The following is an 8439-nucleotide window of genomic DNA, read 5'->3' as shown; positions in this document are numbered from 1 at the left end:
GGATATTATGCAGATCTTGACAAAGATTTTTGCACCTTTGTTAGTTGAGGGTGAAGTACCAAAAGACTGGAGGAAAGCTAACGTTGTTCCTTTGTTTAATGTGCGGCATGGATAAGCCAGGTTATTACAGGCCGATATCAGCTGAAGGGAAATTAATGAAGACATTTTTCAAGGATAGGATTTGTGTTCATTTAGAAAGATAGGGATCAATTAGTTTTGGCTTTTTTGAGAAGATAACAAAGGAGATTGATGAAAGCAAGGCAGCAGAAATTCTGCAAATGGACTTGTATTTGACAAGGTCCTGCATGACAGGGTACTCCAAAAAAAATTAAGGAATGAATGAATGTGAGTTTATCATAAAAATAAGTACAATGTACAGATACAATGAAAGACATACTGCAGGTTCCCAGTTAAGTAAAACACACCAACAACAATAAGAACAGTGCATAAGGCTGCAAAAAGAGAAAAAAAATAATATAAAAGAGAAACAAAAATAAATAATAAATATTCATGATTGGCTGGTCATGCAAAAATGTATTGTGTTAATAGTGCAGACGTATCTTTAGTGATCTTAGTGCAGTGTTATAGTTTGGGTGATATGAGGATATTCAAGAGCTTTGATACCTGTAGGGAAAAAACTGTTCTAGAACTTAGAGGTATTGAATTTCAGCTTTATGTACCTTCTGCCTGAAGATAGGAAGACAAAATAGCTGGGGTAATGACATTGGCTACTGCCTTTAGCGAACACCTCACATAGTCTTCAATGAATGGAAGATCAGTGAACATGATGGACCTGGTCACATTATTAGGTTGTGATGCAACCAGTTAGTATACTTTGCTGCAGGGGTTCAACAATTGAAGCCAGAGGGAAATAATAGAAAGATGTTTTCTGATTGGAAATATGTGACTGGTGGTGTACCACAGGGATCTGTGTTGTGATATATAATTTATTAAGAACTTGGATGTGAAGGCATGACTAGCAAGTTTGTAGAGGACATAAATATTGTTGGTGTTATGGATAGTAAAGATTGTTAGGCTCGATCCGATATAGATCAGGGAGAAAGCATTGGCTGGTGGAATTTAATTGTGACAAGTGTGAGATTATGTATTTTGCGAAGTTAAAGAGAGGTATGATATAAATTCTAATGCACTAAGAAATATTGATGAACAGTGATGAAGGGGTCCTAATCCACAGTTCCCTGAAAGTGCTGAAGAAGGCATTTGGAATGCTTGCCTTCACAGGTCAGGCATAAATATAAGAGAATTGTCCCTATATATATCAAAGGTGCTGAGATGGTGACGATGGAAGGTTAGTGAAGGTGGGAAGCAAATGTTGGCATAGATGTGCTGAACCAAATAACCCATTTATATCCTGTACAACTTTGTTACTGCATACAGTGCCTTCCATCGCATTCTGAATTTTTTTTCTCTTGATTGATTTAATTTAAAATATTTTAATTGTTAATTCACTTTGCATCTTAGTTTGTAGTCCTTGATAATTTGATAAAAGAAACTGAAGGGGCAGGTGATCCCAACACTAAATACTTTGTCTTTTGATTTATGTCTTCACTATGTTGAATCATTTCAAATCACTTGACAGAGACACTAAAAAGCAATGAAAATTGATGAAAATGAGAGAGAAGGTGACAAATACTTAATCAAAGAGTTATAGTTTAAGAAGTGTAAAAGCAGAAAGTTCCAGGCAGCGAATTTATTGCTTAAGGTAAAGTGGTTGAGAGCATGGTCATTGATGTCAAAGTGATTAAAATTTGGTGGAGGTGAGAACGTGATTAGCAAAGTGCTGGAAAGTCTACAGAAGAGGAACACATTCATGAAAGCACCCAAAAAAAGATGATGAATTTAAAATTTTTACTGCTGTCAGAATAACTGTTAGTGTAGGTTATAACACAAGCCTAATAGACGGCTGTGCAAGCTACAGACATAAGCTATATCTCCTTTTATATCAGTGCAAAGCAAAATTTTAATATAATGGCTGACATATCATGTCACTTCTTCCTGATTTCAATGATGAACCCTGAAATGATGGCTCGCATAATTGGCAAATTAGCTCCTAATATGTTAAATAATAAACATTATATCGCACAGAAAACCATGAACAGGAGGAAATGAGAAAGATGAAGAAAGAGAACCACACAGGGTTGACTGGTGAGTGCGTGCAGGAAAAAAGAGCACCAGAGGTGTGGACTGTCCAAAATGGAAAATTCAATGGTCACAATGATCTTCTCCCTTTGTTCTGCTTTCCTGTTCCCACCTCCTCCAGGTTCCATCTATTGTTGTTTCCCCACCTGGGTTCCATCTATGATCTGACAACCTCTGCTCCACCCTCTTTCGTGATACTTTATATGGGCAATCTTTTCTGTTCCCACATAGTCCTGATACAGGGTATCGATTCGCACAGATTTTGCTTGATTTCTTGTAGTGTTGTTTCCAGATTCCAGCATATGCAGTCATCTTTTTGTCTTCAGATTATAAAAAGTTCTCTCAGAGGTATACGCTTCTCTGCTCTATCTTTATCGCTCAAGAAAACCTTTCCTCACAAAATGTTATCCAATTCCCTTTCGACATTTATGCATGAATCTACTTTCCTTTACCTTTTGAGGTTGTGCTTTCTAGATCACAACAGCTCCTCTATGAGAAAATTATTTTCTTGTAGTTCTTTAGTTTCTTTATTCCCATTCACTGCTGATCCTTTTATCACAATTATATTTCTCTCTATCTATCCTATCATTTGTGAGTTTGAACAACAATATTCACATATCTTCCTAAACTTCTCTCATTCTGTTTTTTTTATATTTATGAAAATTACCCAATGGTGAACATCAGTTGTGTTTAATTCAATGTTTTATGAAGATTTTGCATAACTTTATTGTTTAAGTCTTTCAAACCTTTAACTTAAATCATAAAACCGGTATTAAGGAGTTAATGTTCCTGTTAATGATGTACCAAGAACCAGACTAGAAACCTAATGGCAAGCACCATGCAAGAGGTATGGGTTCCATACATAATACAAAAGGGTAGAGTATAGCTGTACAGGAAGCCATAATTAAGTTGTTTACCATTTAATTTATACATTGCAATACATCCCGGTTTTCTAAGACAGAAAATGCTGGAAATACTCACCAAGTCAAGGTTTGGGGTTATTTACTTATTGCTTCAACATTGGATATAATGCTGGACTAAATGCTCCCTTCTGGCAAGGCCCAGGACACTCCACAAAGGCAAATCTGTGGGAAGAGAAGCAAAGTCAACTTTTCAGGTCTGGCAAAGGGCTCAGAATGTCTCTACTTGTGCCATGAAAGATGGATAGTAATTCTGTCCGAAGAGACAAATGAATTGTAAGGACAAAGTGGAAAAGTCAACCTTCAATATAGTTAGACAATGATGCATGCAGCAATTACACATGACAGAATAATCAAACACAACATGAAGCTTGTAGAGACCCTATTTCAATAAACAGTAGTTATCATTTAATGTATTATTACAGTGCCATCTTTTGCCATCATAGTGCAACACCCTTACAACGGTAGCAACTGGGACCAGGGTTCGAGTTCCACGCTGTAATGAGTTTGTACATCCTCTCTGTGTCTGCATGGATTTTCCCCAGGGGCTCCAGTTTCCTCCCACCATTTGAAACATATTGGGGGGTGTAGGTTGAGTGGTTGTAAATTGGGCGACATAGACTTATGGGCCGAAATAGCTTGTTTCCGTACTGTATGTCTAAATTCCTTCATGAGATGGGAACTGCCTTCCCATTAATACTATTCAGTAGTGGGATATCACAGATACCATGTATTTAATATACACATATGATCAATTCCAGGAAAATCCATTGATAATCAATTATAATGAAGAATTTTAACTGATTCATCTTCAGAGAGAAATTGCAGTCCTGGAAAAAAAAATTGCTGCCTCATCTTAATCCAAGAACTTCTGCATTTTTAAAAAAATAATTTAAATTGTGAAGGAGATTATTTTTCAGAGGATTGATATAGGCCATGTCCACCCAAACTGTGCTTCAACAGTTCCATAAAATCCTTATGCTGATACACATCTACTCATCTTTTATTCAAATTTGCTGCACGATGGCTGCATCATTCTGACTGCACACATTAAATTACACCAGCTGCTGCTTGTCATGAGGCACCAAGGATCTGGAGTGGAGAGCAGAAAATACTTTGTACCGGGAGGAGCAGATAACTGGTCCACAGTCCACTTGTGAGCATATTAATCAGAAGAACACAGATAAAGATCATTGATAAGAACTATGAAAGGAAAGCAAATTTATATTAACTGATAATAATTTCAGTAAAAGAAAAAGAATTATCATGTGAAGTTTGTTTTTGGAGCTGGACAACATCCAGTGACTGCTTTGGAGGTAAAAATGAAAGTGTTCCAAGACATGGGGGATAATGGACCAATTGCAAGTAAATGAGAACTTGATAATCAGGATGGACAGTCTTGGCTAAAGAGTGTGGTTTTGTGCCTCTAAATTTGTGCAGGAAGGACCCAATTTTTTTTTAAATGACTCATTGACCCATTTTGTCAGTGATAATTTCTAAGGAGTAATCAAGGATCATCTGAATAGGTGGATTGGGCTTCAATCTAACCAAGCAACATTCATCCACAGAACTGCTCTGCTCACAAAATCTGCTGAAGAACTCCACTAAAAAAAAATTGTAAAATAAGAAAGAGGAGCAGAAGTAGAATACATGCTTTCTCAAGCCCAGTGCACTGTTCAGTAAAATCCTGGATGACATGATGGTGGTCTTGATTCCGTTTTATATACAATGGTTTAATATCTCCCTTGGGTAGAAAATTCAAACTCCGATTTTGGTGAAAACCATCAGAGAGAAGAAATTCCTCCTCCTCTCAGTTTTTTTTGAGACAGATAATTTATCCTGAAATATTTTCTCCCTGTCCTATGCTCTGCTATCAGGAAAGTATCCTTTCATCATGCATGTTGTCAAGTCCCTTAAGAATCTAATACGTCACAAACTGTACATGATCGTCTTTCATTCCTCTAAAGTAGTATAGGTCCAAACTGCTCTATTAAAAAAACTGAATTGATCTTAGGGATCAATTCAATTAACATTTGCTGAATTGCTTTGAAACAAGGATATCCTTCCTCAAGAAGAAAACAGAAACAGTTGAGGTCTCATCAAAGTCTTGTCCGCTTCCAGACAATTTTTATAATTTACTTTTTCAACTATCTCTATATCCTCACCAAACTTGGAGATGCTACATTTCATTCACCTAAGATATTAAAATATTCCTTGTGAATTTCTGAAATTATTTTTAATTTTTGAAGCTAATGTCCTTCATTCAAAAACAATTGTTAACAGATCTACGTCAATGACAGTATTAATGAGCAAACCAGCATGCTAAGTTGTTATCCATAATAAATCAATATGTCCAAAAGGAAATTCAGGACAATGAATAGTTTGAACTTATTATTACAGGTAGCTGGAGGTTTTTTTTAAACAAATTACCTATTTGGCTTCAGCAATTAAGAATTTTGGTGCATAGTACATTGTACTTATGACAATTCACTCAATCACTAGAATTCTAAAGGTGACATTAGTAAATCGGGGACAGCAGAGAAAGACTTCATTGACAGAACAAAAAGGGCTCTTTGCCACAGTAATATATGTTGTGCAGTGTTTACTTTTCTTAGGAATGAGAAATACTGACAGGTTATAGGGATTAAGACAGCTTTTAGGTTGCTCCTTTGGCACCTGCTTTTGATGTGTGGGCCTTGTGTGGTTACTGAGATTTTTTTTTAAACTCAATCTTTCTTAAAGTTGACAGATTTCAATTGCATTCTTTCAAAAGCAATGGCGTGATTTATCATTCAGGATATGGACCTAGTGATTCTGTGCAATGATGGCATAACATTATTCGTTGCTATCATCTTGCCACCAGTAAACATGCTTGCTCACTGCCATCTGGGACAAACTGCCTATGAAATGGACAAAATATTTCTCACAACGAGCTTAGAGATGTGATGTGAATATGGGCAAACTAAATATATAAAGTTGATCAATACTGTGAAGAAATACAAAATTGTGTTCATTACTCCATCAAAATAACTGAAAACAATTGTTAATGATGTAGCCCCATTAAACATGGATTCATGTTTCATTGCACTGCTTCTTTTGATATTTGCATTGTAAATTACATTGCCATTGTTATTTATTTTGCAGGCACTTCCTGCTCTGAGGTGATGCTTTTCAGCTAAGACCTTGCACAGAGGCTTGCGTACCCTCTCTAATAAACATACTTTCTAGAAATATCTTTAAGATCACTTGGGATATTGAAGTGTGATACCACTCGCTCTTCAGTGATTAATTTTAGTTACTGCATTAAGTGCTACATTGTATTGAGGTTTTGAATATTTAGTCAATTTTACTGTTCAAAAATAACTAAAAAAAAGTTTAACAGTTTGAGCAGATTTTGAATTATATCTTTCAGCTGGCTAAGATCTTTTCAATTTTGTTGTGGACGGGGTTTATTCTGTTTTGTGACATATACTGATCTTCTCCTTGATTAATGGAGCTCACTACTCCATGGAATTTCCCATTGGAAAAAACACAAATGCATCCCATTTCATTTTGCAGGTCAATAGGTGTTTTGCTGTTGACTATAATTTTTCAGTGATTTTTATGTAGACAGTCTGTTTTGGACAGAGAAGACAAAGGAATTTCTGGTAGTAACAAAGATGAGGACATCATCATCCATCTTCTCTATCAATAACTGATACCTGGTATGCACACAAACACACTTACATGTCCATATGCAAAATTTGTGATTGTAACTTCAGCGACGAAATACAAAAAAAGAATCACTGACCCGGGGTGAATTCATCCTAATTACCCTCGATCAAATAAATTATTGGAAGAACTCAATGGATTCATCAATATCTGTGGAGGTAAATAGATGGTCAAGTTGAGGCTCAACATCAAAAGTGACAGTGTGGAAGATAGCCAGTATAGAGGTGAGAGGGAGGGGTAAGACAGGGTACAGTAGGTGAAAGATGGAACAAGATGATGTGGGTGATTAAGGATAGATGGAAACAGGTGGGGGTGAGACTGAGGCAGGTGTGTGATGTAGTAAAACAGGTAAAGGAAAATAAATTGGTCAGATAGAGCCACATGGAGGCAAGTAAAGGAAAGATAAGCCAAATAACAAAATAAAAGGTGGATTTATTGAATGGAAAAGTTCAAAAGGAGAGAGAGAGAATCTAGATGAACCGGTGGTGTGGGATAGGATACAGAGGCATTGGATAACCCAAAATTGGAAAATTTAACATAATCACCAATGTTTGTAACTGTGTTGCACTGTCATTGTAGGGTCGCTGAAAAGTTAAATACTTGTTTAATCAATGGTAATGAGTTTCTTAGAGGAAACTAAATCATAATCTCTATGAGAAGAAAGAAAAATATAATAAAAGGATATAAACTGATAACTGGAATCTAAAGCAAAGGTGAAAAGAACTCTCAGTAGATCTTAGAAACAATGATGTGCAAAGTGGTTGAATGCATTGAAGATTCAGAAAGAGGGATTGGATTTTGGAGTGAGAGATTACTTAAGGTGATCTGTGAGTGGAAATAAAATGGTTGAGAACCACTGGCCTAGTCCATTCTACGAATTCAGTCCAAAGGTTTTTAAATTTGCAGTGCCTTGGTGCATCCTCCATGACCTGGCCATGTATTCTCATTTCCCAGTCTCACTCTAGCAAGTGGAGGAAGAGTATGAAGAGGATGAACCCTTGCTCATTACCACCTTGGGATTCTAATAAGAAACCTGAGCCCAATTAGAAAGCTCAGTCATAAAGCAGATTGTAGCTAAATTAATTCTAAGATTCCAGAAAACGTTCCATGATTATTTGGAGATTTTATAATACTGTACCTGAAAAATTTCAGCTGGGTTATCATCAGGTAACAACTTCCAAACAAGTGGTTGGGAATTTTAGTTGGACTGCACATTATAGAGATGGTGTATTTACTAAACTTCCACCAGAAATGTATTCCTTTGTCCAAGTTTTTGAAGGCATAAACAAACAAAGATAGGTGGAAATATAAAGTTGTTTTTTTTTTTTTGCACACAGTTTGCAACAAATCTTGATTGTTTTGGAGAAATTAAGATGGGCTGGACACAACTTTGGCCAGTCTCCTGTTGTGAAACTTGCAGGTTATCTGAATAAACATTGACAAACAGTTTTAAAATACGATATCTATGGGTTACATTGAAGAATTTTGTTCGATGAATAAAACAAAGGTACAAAAGAAAAAGTCCAGGCTTTGATATTATACTCTTTCTTAAGTGTCATACCATTTGGTTTTCTGACTGTCAGGAAAAATATTCAGCTTTCTACATTCAAAATAACAATTTAAACTGAGCCTAGAAATGAAAAGCTAA

This window comes from Narcine bancroftii, chromosome 3 (genome assembly GCF_036971445.1).
Source record: "Narcine bancroftii isolate sNarBan1 chromosome 3, sNarBan1.hap1, whole genome shotgun sequence".
NCBI lineage: Eukaryota > Metazoa > Chordata > Chondrichthyes > Torpediniformes > Narcinidae > Narcine > Narcine bancroftii.
The sequence above is the reverse complement of the archived record's forward strand: the minus strand, read 5'-3'. Positions refer to the sequence as shown.